Here is a 16,418-nt window from a genome sequence, read left to right on the forward strand (position 1 = left end):
CTAGCAAAATTATTCCAGTTTGACTCGCTTCTTAGCATGTAGTCTATTGTTGTCTCTGGAGTTATACCTGTGAGTGCCTTACTATGTCTAAGTGTGTCCCACCTATTGCACTCAAAAAAGGTGTGCTCAGCATCATCTATCTCGTTGCAGTAGTTGCAAATTGGCTCTTCTCTCTTGCCTATTTTGTGCAGGTAGTTATTGAAGGAACCATGTCCTGTAAAAAACTGCGATCAACCTCACCAAATCTTCTCGACAACTATGGCTTGATGTTGGGGATGAGGGTTCTTGTCCATCGACCCACAGCTTCCTGCGACCATCTTTCCTGCCAGATATTATAAACGGCATCCCTGACCTCTTGTTCTGGCTTGCCTTGTGCCATCTCCACCCTCTTTTTTGCGATTAGGCAATAGGAGGTGTACCCGATAACACGCACAGGGCGGCATAGAACACTGTCCTGTATGCGGACACAACACCTAGGAGCACACACCTGTGCGTCCTCGCCAGTCTCTCTTTGTTGCGCCTGATGACGATAGAGCGCCACCAGGCCGGAACGGCATACATAAGCGAAGACACGACGGTGGTCGCCAGTAAACGGCGCTTTGAGGCCCGAGGGGCATTCTGCGATGACATAATGATGTTTAGACTTTTTATCATCCTTTCTGCCTTGTTGCATTCATTGACTATGTGCTCGGTGTATCTACCGTTTTTCTGGAGGATAACTCCTAAGTACTTGATGTTATTCGCTTCTTCTATAGCATGACCGTTGATGAAAATATTGAACGGTTCTAGCACTCTTCTACCCGTAAAGGCAATACACCGGCATTTTTCCGTAGACAGTTGCAGACCCCTGGACCTCAACGACTCCTGTATAGTGTCGATGGCCGCATACACCCTCTCCCGCACCTCCAAGACCGTCCTTCCCTCTACGAGGACTGCAAGGTCATCTGCATAAGCCAGGACCTGGACGCCGACAGGAAACTCCTTCTGAAGGAGTTCATCTATAATCACCAGCCACAACAACGGCCCCAGAACAGAGCCCTGCGGAACTCCACCGTGCATTTGAAAATGTACTGTTTCTTCCTGTGCTTCCACCAGACATCCTCTGTTGGACAAGTAACATTCAATTTGCCTACGCAGGTACGAAGATGAAAAAGACTTGGGATGACGTAAGCTAACCCCGAATCTTTTTAAGTCGGTACCACGGTAGTCCACTCTACCCCTGCAGTGAAGTACTTCGGGGTATGGATTGATAAGAACACCACGTTTCTGAGACACAAAACAGAAGTATCAGCAGGGTCCAAAAAAAACGGCAGCCACCATCAATCGGATAATGATCAACATCGAGGCTTCCCGCATATCGAAACGTAGGGTCTTGCCCCAGGTGGTACTCTCACAAGTTTTGTACAGGGAACTAGTCTGGTCCGTCGGTATGGAAACAGTGAGGGCTCCTGCGATTTTTAGTCGGGTGTACAGGCTGTATCCCTTTGGGTATGTTGCGAGTACAGGACGTCGGCATAGTAGCTGGTCTTGCATCCCTGGACCTCCTCCTTTGCAAGAGGGTGGATATGTACAGGGATGCGGAAGCATCGCTTGAGAGATGGTATTATACCAACCCCGTAGAGGAAGACACCCGCCTAGTGACGTTCCCGGTCGCCACCCTCCCCCATTCCTTGCCCTGTTGGGTTTTAACGGGAGTGGTCTATCGCCCTATGACTTTTTACATCTCATAGTAATAATCGTGGCCTCGTTGGGATGCCACCGGGCCTCGGTAGACATTTGCATCGGTAATTTAATAACTCAGCTTATTGTCTTCGTTGCAGGCCTCGTCCGAACATCTTGAATGTCCTACAACGTCACCCTCTGAACTAATTAACCGAGCTCGCGGAAGCGCGAACCCCGCGCCTAGTTCTACTTGTTATGAGCCAATTTCGTGAATGTCTCGTAATTCGAGGCAAAATAACACAACGTACCACCAAACATGTTGATCGCAACAACGAAATTTAGTCCTAGTTCCCTTAGTGAAACACAGCTTACGCTTTAATGAACCCCAGGCTTAGGTTAATTACGGACTCCGATCTCGTCTAACAGGGAGAGGCGGATTGATCGCCTACTTCCACTCAGCTCCATCGCAGAATTCCGCGTGACATTCACCACCATAAACCGTCGTCGAGATGCCGCTACACCTTACGGCTGAATGGTTTCCCATGCCCTTCGGCAGTGCAGTCGCCGTTCCGCCAACAGCTTTTACAATCATTGACACCTCATATCTAACTTTGGCTCGCTGCCGAAGCGCCTACCTTCGGTCAATTAAACTGTCCAGGCGGACCCTAGCCACCCGTGTTCCTAATCTACTAAATTCCCTCGGCGGCCCTACATTGGGCGAGGAATTTAAGAAAGCCAGAGTCGACAAAGGGTAGATGGACCCACAGACTGTTCCCCGATTTTCAGAGATGGCTGTACTGAAAGCACGGCGAACTGGGGTACAAGCTGACACACTTCTTACCAGTCACGGGTATTTTAAGGGATATCTGTGCGCGCAGATATTGAAACCCTCCGCGAAGTGTGATTTTTGCGGGGAGGAAGATACTGCAGAACACATGGAGTTCGTGTGCAATCAAATCCTGCAACATACCAGAGAGAATTCGACGTGCTTACCCTAGAGAACATGTTGGGCTGCTCTGGAGACCGAATGACCATGATGGCGGATAGACAAAGATGGCGGAAGAAATGCAGGAGTGAGTAATTCCTCCTCAATCTCCCTTAGAGCGGTATTCATATCAAACACATTTTCCAATGACTGTACTGAAGTTCAAAAAAACTTTGCCTTACCCATTTTCTATACTGTGAACCAATCTATGAGTTTGAAAAATTTATCCCTTTCTACTTTCCTCATAAACCAACGTCTTGGGCGTACTGTAGACGACTAATTTTCTCCAAAATATATTAATTCGATATTACTAACACTACCGTATAGATTATTGTGTTAGGATTATTCAAAACCTAAATTATGGGAGCTTAATGAAATATCGATGTTTTTCCAAGTACAAGTTGTTAATAGAAAAATAGATGTATTGAAACAATTTTTTAAATCGAATACTTGTTCTACGAACGAATTGTTCTCGGATAAAACTAGCAGTTGAGCCGCCAAGAGTCGTAGAATTTATTGATGCAACAAACACGATTTTAACGTAGGAAACCTGGTGTACGAAATTTTACAAATCCAATTTGCTAATGCCAGAAGTTTGAGGAAGATGTAATTGTATACAAAAACTATATGTACAGAAACTGGTGGAGCATGATTCGGGATTTGGATTTGTCACTGCAACCGATGACTTAAAATAAATACCCACACATTTATAGCCTTTATCTACAACCGCTAAATCATGTACAAAATAACAATATTTTTTTGTTTCAAGTATTTCTGGTCTTTAAAGATGGGTTTCTTAAAGGTTCAATATTAAAGATCATAATCAATATTAAGGTTAAAAGTTCAATATTCATATTCTTAAAGGTTCAATATTAAGGTTAAGGATCATAATCCCGTATCAGTTTTTTAGGTAGATATAAGAAAGCTATCTATTATAATGGGTACCATGTTTCGACTTCCGGAAAATTTCGACATATCTTCACGTTTCACATCTCCCAGACACCAAAACCACCGTCAGTTCAAAAGTTTATATCACTTTCTTGTGGGCACGATAACTGACGTAATTTTGCGCCAATCACGTTCAAATTTATACATAAAATATAACGATCCAAAATCTCAGTAGTTCGTTAATGGGCAAAATCGGAACATGGGGAATTTTTTGATAAAACAAAATACCACAGTAACTTTCATATTAAGTAAAATATCGAAATCGTTTAAAGTTCCTATTATTCTTTAGATAAGGGCCTAAAACTTATCTAAGTAAAGTTTTTTGATATCACCAACCATTGGACCAGGGGGTGGAAAAAATAGGGTTTCGAAGACAACAAAAAATCATATATCCCTTAATAGGCACAGTATGAAATCTGTTTAAAGTGGTCGATCGTTAGTCCTCTAAACATTACCTAAAACATTTGTCTGAAACAATTTTTGATATGACCAACCCTTCCAGCAATGTATGACCAAAATGTTGCTGGAATTGTAAGTCTGTCTTCACCTAAAGGTGGAATTTTTTTTATCCCCTACTTAGCATCGGTGAAATCTACCTTCGCCTTCCGGCGTGCCGAAAGGGATTTTATGTGTTCTGCTCTGGACGTATATTGATTATTTATCAAAACGATTCCCTCTCAATTCTTTTTTTTACTCCGTATTATTTTGCAGGGATTGATAAGGGAGTTTATAACACTTACAACCGCTGTAGGGCATGGAGAGAAGCTGAGAGACGATTTCAGATACTAAAACCGCGGAAAATTTTGGTTTTTATTTTTTTTACATGGTGAAGCTGAGATAAAATGAAGATTATCATCATTTCCACTCATCTTATTCACCTTAAGGATAGATTTTGAAGGGAATTACGAAGCTTCGGGTGATAAAAAAACCAACTGAGAAAAGCCTTCAATTTTATCTCATTTCGGTATAATTTTAAAAAAACCCGTTCTGCGATTAGAGAACTAATATTCTGAGGCGAACCCAGTCAGTTAACTGATGAACTTTGTTTTTTTGTTTTTGTTGATATAATTACATAAAGCCCTGATTGCAGAATCGCAGCTGATGAAATTTGAACTAATACTTTAATTTCACTGCTTTTAAAACGGTTGTTCTTGGAAATCGTCATCTCTACAAAGCTGACGTCAGGTTTAACAAGACATAAGCACTTTTTTTTCATTCCTACAAGCAACGGAAAAGAAAATTGATGTTTCATTGGTATTTTTATTATAAGATTTTCTTGTTTGAACATAGAACAATTACAGAAATTTGTAAAATGATTGTGCTCAATCAATATTATGAGCAGTGTTGAATATTATAGTCTGCATCATCACATCCCGAATTACTTCATTAACACATTTTTATTCATTCGTGTAACTAACCTTTTTGCAATTATTGTATATTTATAGCACCTTTATAAACAGGAATAGAAAAGTACATCACGTTAATTCTTTTTGCTGAACAGTAAGGGGACTAAAAGAATAATTGATGACGTAGCACATTGAAATACATAATTAGCTGAAACTACATATTAGGCGCCAAGTTCATCAGCTATTTCACTTTCAGACCTCATTACAATACGCCATTCCCATACTGATATTAAGTATTTAGTGGTAATCAACAATACGTATATCACAATGGTCATTAATTTTAAGAGAATACTCCTCATTTTACGAGGTGTTTCTGTAAGGAGTAACTATTATCAAGTTTTTTTACTGATTTCGTTTTCTCCATAAACTGCATTTATGCAACTACTAATTACAAAAAGTTATATGTTAATTATTGTCATGCCTTCTTCTATAGATATTGCAATTCAAACCTTTATCACAGGTAGAGAAACTGCAATACTAGAACTTAAGGAACATTCTACACAAACATTTTTCAATTACATAACAATCAAACAGAGCTGAGCGTGCATGGTCTTTTCGTAATCAAATTGCTTTGTTTTAATGAAAATCAGTCAATATCGATAAATTAGAAGTTTGATAATCAGACATCTTACTCTGTAGTCATCCTGTGATCAAGGTGCGGACGGGAGACGACCACTGCAAACACTCCAACAATCTGACTTGAGTACTACCAAGGTTGTCTCCCACTTATTTTGTCCGAGATGTCCCAGGAGATCGCACGTAGCAATAGACGTGTATTCCCTAGGAGTGACCTTGGTACGCGAAGATCTGGGAGAGCTCTGGAGGGGCAAAAGAACGTGCATCAGCAGATCATTCTTTTTCTTTTTGCTGTTTAACCTCCGGGAATTACCATTCAGGTATTACTTCAGAGGATGATATGAATGAATATAAATGAAGTGGTCTTGTACAATCTCAGTTCGAACATTCCTGAGATGTGTGGTTAATTGAAACCCAACCACCAAAGAACACCGATATCCCCGATCTAATATTCAAATCCGTATAAAAGTAACTGTTTTTACTAGAATTTGAACGCTGAAACTCTCGACTTCCAAATCAGCTGATTTGGGAAGACGCGTTTATCACTAGACCAACCCGGTGGGTTCCATCAGCAGATCAGGCTAACAAAAGCCTCACTCTGTTCTGACTTCCACACCAATAAAGGGTCATCAATTCTAAGTGGTCCGTTTGATTGGTCTAACGTTCCAGTGTTGTCAACTTTTAAGAGTTACTATAGAACGTTTGTGTTTGCTAGTTGTTATATACATACTTTTATTGTATATAGTTTCTGTATATGGGTACTACTATTTCTTATATAGAGCGCACATGTGTGTATAGTTTGTACAAAGACCAACTAGCTGAGGCACCTCGGGATGGCCACTCCCCGTACTCTCAAAATATGAGATTCCCGAGGGATTTTTTCACATTTGCGTTTTTTACGAATGGTATTTTTTTAAAGACAGTACCTTTTAAAATAATCACCTTAAAAAGTAAAAGATAATTATTTAAACCTTCTTACAACTTTTTATGGTGCTAAATTGAGGTTAAGTTATTGACAATTCCTTAGTTTTTAATTTATTTTAGACAAGATTAAAGAGTTTAAAAAAATATTTTTTAGTTTTTAGACCAATCTTCTTTACATTAGTTTTATTAAATTTTTTAGGTTTATTTATTGAATGCAATAGTGACAAACCAACCAATTCAATCATCTTGTCTACTTCTAAATAAGTTTGTCTCTGATTCGATTCCCAGAAAATGTTTCCTTTTTTGTAGTGTATAAAAAATGCCATGCCTGTCCGGGATTCGAACCCGGGACAGGTTCCAGATGAAAGGCCGAGATGTTACCACTCTGCCACGGAGATTCAAAAATTAGATAAGTTTCTACATTTTCATTTAACGCATCTATACATTTATGAATCTAAAAATAACAGCTTAGAATCGATCATCCAAGGAGGGAATTTTGTTTAGTTTTCCGTAAATAAAACAGAATATTTGTTTGGATTTCTACATTTTTGGTAGCTTATTTTTAATTTTATTAAAAACAAGTTCTACTAAATGTAAAAGAAATTTGAATTTAAATAATTTATTCCTGCCCTACTTAATATTTTAGCAAATCTAAGTTACGTCATTTCAAAATATATAGGGTTAATAAGAAATATAAATCAAATCCGTCATTAGTTAAACCAGAAATAGTCTCATTTCTTTGCCGTTTTCCTCTCTTCTTCTATATAGGTTTGTTCACATTAGGTACCATATTAGATCAGGAGACCGAAAACCAAGTCTTGAGTTAGAATATAAGGTACTCGTGTAGCCTTGAAATTAGGGTGTGTTGTGCGTGTATCGTGTTCTTTCCCCTTTACTTCGAGACAGCCTGTCCCTGGTTCTATATTTTCTTCTTTACTACATAGAGGGAGGTCTTAGTTTCGTCTTATTATGTTTATTGCGATTGTTCTCGATCTGATCAAATTTAACTCAGTTTCATTTCTGTTATTATTATTATTTATATAAAACAAAGTATTATTCTTAATGAAAAAACTCAATTGGCATTATGATAACTTTCAAAAATATTTCATTGAGAATATATGTAATTATTTTAGATGAAATAGCATAGAAAATTTTTATCTTAATAATCGTTAAAAAAAGTATATATAACTAAACGGGTATTTAGATAAATAAAAAAAATCATTATCAACAGATATAAAAAAAAATCACTTAATGATAAAAATAAATACAAAAGCAATATTTCGCCGATCTCCTCGGTGGAGTGGTAGCGTCTCGGCCTTTCATCCGGAGGTCCCGAGTTCGAATCCCGGTCAGGCATGGCATTTTTCATACGCTACAAAATTTAATTTCCATATCCCACGGGCAAGAATCAAGCTTATTTGTTTTTAGTAGTAAAGATTATAAGAAAAAAAGTTTTCTTTATTTTTGATAAACTTTGTAGATATAATTAAATTAAAAAATAAATTACGCTCTAAAAACTATTCACAAAAACCTTTACTTGAAAACTAAACCTAGAAGTTTGTTTGATTGTTAAACAATCACCAGTAGACTACGGAAAAATAATTATTTTTTTTAATACAGAGTGTTCACAAAGTGACGTAACCTTATGAAGGAATGTTTCCTTCTTTCGCTGCAGGTTTAATTGATGAAAAACATGTTACGCAATGCAACAGAGAATATTCATTATCTCCCAATATTTTAGATCTACCAGTTATGCCAACAGCCAAAATACCTTCACAGAAAAGCATGGTGTGGATGCACCAAACAAGTTCTCCATTAAGCAGCTGTAAAACAAGTTCCAAGTGATAGGGAATGTGACAGGTGCAACCAAAAGTGCTAACACCAGAAAAGTTGATCAACATGCAAACTGCATGTTTTTTTAGTCCCTAGAAGGCTATGCAACTCCTATCTAGCCAATCTTGCATTTCATTCTACAAAAAAAGCCCTTATTAAGCTTTCAGATGTGCTAGCCTCATGTTTATGTACCATTCCTGTAAATCTATTCACCTTTGTTGGAGGAGGCTTCATCTTCCATCTTCATTAGAGGTTAAATCTACATTTAATAAAGTATACACGGATAACCATTCCAATTATAAACCTATTTAATTTTACAGAATAGCAAGTACAGATAAACTTAAAATCCTTAGCGGACACTAAGGAGTTGTAGTAGTCGTTAAGCAGTGTCTTTAGTAGGCAATATGGGGATAGATAACTGATGTAGTTCTTACCGAAGAACATAGTGGATTTTGGATAGGTTGTTCAACAATGGACAACTGTTCAACATTCAATTTCAGTATTTCAAATGAGAAACGCTCATTATAGCATTTGAATCGCATTTTGAATCTGCATTTGATACGCAGTTTTATAGCATATGAATCAAAGAACACTACGGGAAGCTTTGATGAGAAATCATGTCTACTAATCTGATTTATATAATTAAATGTATGCGTTGTTTAATTTGTACTTGTATTTATATGAAACAAAATACATCAAGTCTTAAGGTAAAAATGTAGCAAGCCATCTTTACTGATGGTGTTCTGAGGGAATGGAAAAAACTGTGGTTATTAATAAATAATGCCTTTTGACTTAGTATAATCTTGTGTTTTGATCATCAGATACTTATCGAGGAATCTTTTAAGATGATCTCAAAGATCAATTTATTAATAGTACTTGTTATACAGTGTCAATATGACAACATCCACAACTAAATCAAAATTGTGGCAAGGATGATGTTATCATAATCTAACATCTTTTAGAGGATAAAAGGCTAGAGCAAGTAAGCAAGACAAATTTTAAATGAACACTTTCTAAATCATGGGATAGGTCATAGAGGAGTCATATAATGGTCTGCCAGGACTGCAGACCTATCTCCTCTGAATAATTTTTTTGGGGGACCTTGAAATATTATGTTTGCAAAACAAAACCTGCAGAAATTGAAAAAAAATAATAATTGACTATTTCTGCTCATGTACCACCAAGTTGCGAGGGTTATTTTTTTTCAAGGTCTGATCGGTCACGAAATTAAAATCACACTGAAAATAAAAAATTTTTTATTTGTAACAAGTATTTACATAGTTACGCTATTTCTCTACATAGTCACCACTCCGATTTAGACATTTGTTGTACCATGGTACCAACTTTCCAATACCCTCATCATAGAACGGAGCCGCCTGTGTTTTCAGCCGTGTTTCTACGCTGGTCTGCAGCTCGATGTCTGTGCCGAAATGTTGTCCTCCTAGCCAGCGTTTCATGTGAGCAAAGAGGTGAAAATCAGATGGAGCCAACTCCGGGCTGTATGGTGGGTGATCAAACAGTTCCCAACGCTGCAGGAGCTTCTTTGTTACAGCTGCGTTGTGATGGCCGAGCATAGTCATGGAGAAACACAATGCCTGATGACAACAATCCTCTCTGCTTATTCTGAATTGCCCTTCGTAGACGTTGAAGAGTCACGCAGTATGAGGCTGCAGTGATGGTCGTGCCACGTTCCATGAATTCCACCAAGAGAACTCCATTCCGGTCCCAGAACACAGTAGCCATACACTTTCTGTTGGATAAGGTTCGCTTGAACTTCTTTGGTTTACTGGGAGAATAAGAATGCATCCACTGTTTGGATTGTTCCTTTGTTTCTTCAGTTTTGAAATGGACCCATGTCTCGTCCCCTGTGAAAATTTTGTTCAAAATATCTTCTTCATTGTGGTAGCGTTGGAGAAACGTTTGGGAGGCGACCATTCTCATTGTTTTCTGATGCTCGTACAGCATCTTGGAAACCCATTTCGCACACAGTTTGCGGTACTGAAGTCTCTCACTTGCAATGGGGTAGAGAGCTGACCTTGAAATTTCAGGAAACGAATCACTCAATACAGAAATTGTGAACCGACGATTTTCTCGAATTGCCTTATCCACTCGCTCAACGAGATCATCGGTTGACACTCACTTCCTTCCCTGACCGCCTGCATCATGAACATCGGCAGGTCCTGCTTTAAAGTTCCTGCACCATTGTCCCACTTTGCTGTCACTCATTGAAGTTTCACTACACACATTACTTATTCGTCGATGAATTTCAGCTCCATTACACTCTTCAGCCTGAAGAAATCGAATTACCGCACGCACTTCACACTTCACGGGAGATGCTATTGTTGTAGACATGTTTACATGCTAGCTGCGTGTTCAGAACTAATCGAAGTGACACGGCGTGATTGAAGGCCATACCAGAGACGCTGCGCAACATATATGCGCAAAGGTTCATCCGATTTTTGCGCGGGTTTTTATTTCGCGACCAATCGAACCTTGAAAAAAAAATAACCCTCGTATAAACGGATATTACTTGAGATTAGCATATTGTGCCAGGCTTTATAGAGGAAACATTTTGAACATTTATTGTAGAATGGTATGCTTTCAAACTTTATTTTATTAGTAATTTACGATTGAAAACAAATATTTAAAATAAATATAAAGTAAATAATATTAATAGATATAGTCGTTTAATTTGTTGTTAATTATTAGTTATTGTTTATTATTATCATCGATATTATAGCACTGTTTAATGATTTAATAAAATTAAATAAACGAATGAGAAATTAATAATAAATAAATAGATCAATTAAACTCATTAACCCTGGATATAAAAGATACGTACACTAATATTGTACAAAAGAACCTATAAATATTATATATAACTGATTATCTAAATCAAATTTACATATTGAATGGATAAATGAAATAACTGATTTACTTAAATTATGCTCTAATTGTAATTACTTTAAATTTGACAATAACAGAGAAAGGACTTATTATGGGATCACCCCTCTCAGCCATCAAGGTTGATATTTACTTGGATGAGTTTGAAAATACATTTTTACCTAACATTTTTTTAAAAATCACCAAATTCTTTTATATAAAAGATAAGTTGATGATATTTTAATTATTTGTAATCAAAATACAGATAACGACATAAATATAATCTATATATATAAAAATGAATGTTTGCCTGTCTGTATGTCTCTTATGCCTTCCTAAACCGTTGATCCGATAGCGATGAAACTTTGGGGAATGGTTGGACGCATGCCAGGGAAGGTTTCTGAATTAGTTTGGACCCGCTAGATGGCACTGGGGTTGAGATATTTAGAAAAATTATATTTATGGACCGATTTGGTTCTTATTCAGTATATGAATATTAGTTACATGAAAAGAAATATTTTTGCAAAAACTATACCCGCTAGGTGGGGCCGGTATCAAGCTATTTACAAAACAAACAAACAAATACACAAACAGACTTTTTTATTCTATATATATATATATATATATATATATATAAAAGGCATGTTCATATGTGTGTCCGCTAAAGACCAAAAAACTAATGGATTGATTTACGCATGGGCAAAAGGGAAAATAGAAAACAGGGAAAAGGTGGAAAGAGAAAAGGGGAAAACAGGAAAGGGTAAAAAGGAAACTGGGAGAGGGGTGAAAGGGAGAAGTTGGAAAGAGAAAACGGGAAGGAGAATAAGTGAAAGGTAAAATTTGTGAAGTTCAGTTTTTTTAATTATTTTATCAAATTTTCAATTGTGTTCATTTAAACTCTCTCTCTCTATATATATATATATAGCAATAGCAAAGCATTGCCGGGTGTGCTAGTTTTTAATACAATTAATACAATATATCACAATATCAATTTCACAATAAATCATGAAATTAATAATATTAATTATTTAGATGATTGAAAAAAATTTTAATAATAATACTTCAGAAATCGACGTATGTAGAAAAACAACAGAACATAATGCCATAATACAAGCTATTTCATCTCATCCATGGAGTCAAAAAATGGCAGCTTTTAATTCTCTATTCTATAGAGCTATTAAATATCTCGAATATAAAATTTAAAACTAAATTTCTTAAATAAATATTATAAAGAATACAGCTGTATTAAATGGTTACAATGAACTGATCAATAAATTATACTTAAAAAAATATATATATAAGACAACATAAAATTATCACATAATAACTTAGAAAAATCTTATATAAAAATAAAATTTTACCAGTTTTATAAATATTTTTATAAAATATATAAAACCTATAATCTAAAGACAACATACACCACCAACTAAATAATAAAATAAAATAATAAATTTTATAAACAATAACGATTATACTAAAATAGCAAACTCCAAAAATATAAATATCTTAGATAAACAAGGAGTCTATAGTCTGAAATATGAAGATTGCCATTTAGAACACATAGATATGACTAACCGTTCTTTTTATACTACAGCCAAAGAGCACATTAACAATATAAAGGCTACTTAGATAAATCAAATTATATAACAAATATAAGTATACAATAATTTGATTATATAATATTATAATCAAATTATAAGACACATATTACAAAATAAACACAACTTCAATCCCAATAATTTTATTAAAATATTAGATATTTTGAACGACTTTTATAAAACCAGTATCCCTGAAAAATTCAATATATATTACTAAAATAATCAATGAACAGTACAGATTCAAGGACAATTTTTTATTTAAACAAATAATTAATAATTATCAGGGTGCCTAAACTATCTCCTCCACAACCACTAATATTCATAACAAATGTGACCTTACATAACAGACATGACCAACTTTATACTATGACGACCAGTTATTGTTTTTTAAATTACTTTTAATGATATAAATTGAAGAATAATTTTTCCTGAGGATGGTCGAATGACCAGAAGTACTAGGAAAGAGACCGCAGACGAATGTCTGCGGTCTATGCAAAGACGAATGTTGGTAAGGTTGTATTTCATTTATTTACATATAAATAAAAATAAAACTTTCACCATAAAATAATTTGAACTGCTAGACCTACAACTTCATTTTAGTAGTACTATAAAATTTTACCATTGCAAGTACATTGAAGTAATAAGGTGAAATGAGAAGTTAATAATTTACATTGGTTCAACATAATACAAACTGCATTGTTATAAATTAACAGCTGATTTACTCAATTTGTAATACAATTTCTAAGTAAGTATTCCCAGCTGATTTGTTTCATTTACAATAAGTAACAAGCATCATCTGATATTAACTCTGGAAGTTAATTTTTATTTAGAAAATAATGTTTCAAATTGATATAGCCAATTAATTTGTTGTCGTGTTGTTAATTATTAGTTGCTGTTATCAATACTATAGCACTGTTTAAAGTTCATTATTGAACGCATTCTGAAATTAACATGTGCAAAATGCAATAAAATTGTTCATGCAGCGCATTTTACTTTGTATTGTTAATATGATTTTTTGGATATTGCAAATTTGAATGGTTATAACAAAGGCATTAACAAGAAAACAGGTTTCACCATTGTTTTTCTTGTAAAATTTTAATTCGACCTTAAATTTTAAATACCTTCCTATTTTAAACAATTAAGTTTGATTCAATATGGCAGTTGAAAATTAAAAATCCACCATAATGCAGATTTTTTTTTAACTATGTAGAACCACATTTCTTTCTGCCTCCAAATACCTCTTAGATATGCAGTATAAAGCTGTTTCCATACTTTATTACCTGGTATACACACACAAAAGTATATATATATATACATACTCACACAAATTTAGCTGAATTGATAAGGGCACTGCACTGGTCTAAGTATAAACTTATACATACATGCAAACCTCTCCGGCCATATAATCTACAGTAATTTTATGTAGGATTAAAAATAGGTCATTCAAATTCATAATACCAGGTAATGTACTATGATTACACGTTAGTAGGATCGATAAAAACTTAGTATTGTTAGTCAATTTTTATTTTCAGTTTGAAAATTTATTATTTATTTAGCTGCACTGGTTTATTCCAGTGTTTCAATGAGTTGTCTGAACAAAAATTGTGTATGGTAGTTACAAATTAACAGTACACATTTTAAGAGAATATTATACAATTTTGTAGAAGACAATTTAAAGTTTTGATAAACTTTTTTTTTATTACACAATTTCTTCACCACATTGTTTCAAAATTAATAATCATATTCAACAAGGTCAAACCTACAAAACAATTTCCAGCCTGCTAAGTTTATATATCAAAAGCAGTATAGGTACAAAAAAACGTATATCACATTGCTGCTGGGGTGGGAGTATCTTATCTTCTTAATGGAGAAATAAGATAAAGTCAACAGGTAAAATAATCTACGTTCATGCAGCATTTGCAGGAAGAAAGGAAGAATCTAATCTACAAAGAAGTTTACTTACTCAAGAATTTTTTTAATGAGATTTCAATAGAAATATAAAAACAAGTTATTACTCAAGCAATCTATTTTCCTTTTTTTTAATATTCAAAAATAACAAGCTCAAGTACTTCTATAATTTATACAAATTTATGTTCATGGTTCAACTAGTCAAAGTAAAGGATTATCAGATCTAGTCTGCAAAAATTTTGCCAAACCAACCTCCTTGGACTATACTGGTTTTAAACAATTCATCCAGAAAATCTCTTGAAGTTTTACAACCAGATTGAAAATATGGATTGGCTTCACAACAATAATACATTCAGCAAGTCAATGCTTAAGATTGAGTTGCAACATTTAATTAGTTCATTAGAGAGCATCAAACAAGTTATTTAGTGAATAAAATGTTTTAAATGAACTATCACTTCAGATGGAGGCTTCCTCCATACTACCATTAGTTCAATACTAGATTTCATACAGACTTAGGTAAAATCTTGAATAGCAGAAATAAAAACATTTAAAGGGACATGAAAAGACTTTTATAATGAAAAGAATTTAATTACTGCAAAAAAAAAATTAACATAAAATTGAAGAATACAGCAAACTGGACATGTGGAGGGAGATAGATTCATTTTTTAATTGATGATCAGAATCATTTTGACACTGAAACCTCTTTCTAAGGTTAATGTGAATTTTTAATGGACTTCCACCAAACATTACAAATTAGACAAGTATACTACTACAAAATTTGACATTTTCTAATCACATTCACGTAAAATTTTATTACTCGTATTTAATTTTAAGATGTTAACTTATAGTCTTTAAAAAATCCATTTTAGAATACTTTGATATGCCTGTAAACCCTCAAACAGCAAATACTTACGTACAATAACACAGCACAAAAATTCATAAGAAAATTGTTTCTATTAAAAGTGGTTTTCTAACTGCATCATGCATGACTGTACCTCTCTAGTAGATCAATGTTCCTCATATATATATATATATATATATATATAAATTCTATCTCTTTCTTAAAATAATCCCCCCTGCTTTTCAATCTAATATAGAGGTTATTTTTATTGATAATTAAGTTTAAACCTTGGTAGTATTTTAATCGAACTGATAGATTGTAATATGTACTTGATGCCACACCTCTGAATTTTTTTAGGTCTTTAGTATTAGAATAAACTCAAAAGATAATAAAATTGATTGAAAGATCCTTTGTAATAATGCAAAATATATTAATTAAGAATTGAAACCCAGGTTTTATCAGTTAGGAACTTCAGCACCAGTTTGGCTTTTCACACAACCACTAGGTAAATAAAGTCCTTTATTTCCACAGGTGACAAAGTTATACCCACCCACAAAGTTTCAATAAAGAAAATCAGTAGTTGCCCTGCTTACTACCACTATCTCCTGACATGAAACTATGCATGAGCTGAGATTGCCTAAAAATGTAACAATAAAGGATAAGGAAATAGGATGATCAACCCACACTGGAACCTCTGATTAGGGAAACCATCTTGCCCAGAATCAGTAATAAGATATAGAATAAAAAGAAAATACTCTTTTATTTAAAAATACATTTTTAATCAATAAACTGTCATTTGAAAAGAACTAACCAGAATTATGAAATAAAATTCTTTGAATGTACTACAAATATGT

The sequence above is a fragment of the Lycorma delicatula genome, chromosome 9, assembly GCF_047948215.1.
Source record: "Lycorma delicatula isolate Av1 chromosome 9, ASM4794821v1, whole genome shotgun sequence".
Classification (NCBI taxonomy): domain Eukaryota; kingdom Metazoa; phylum Arthropoda; class Insecta; order Hemiptera; family Fulgoridae; genus Lycorma; species Lycorma delicatula.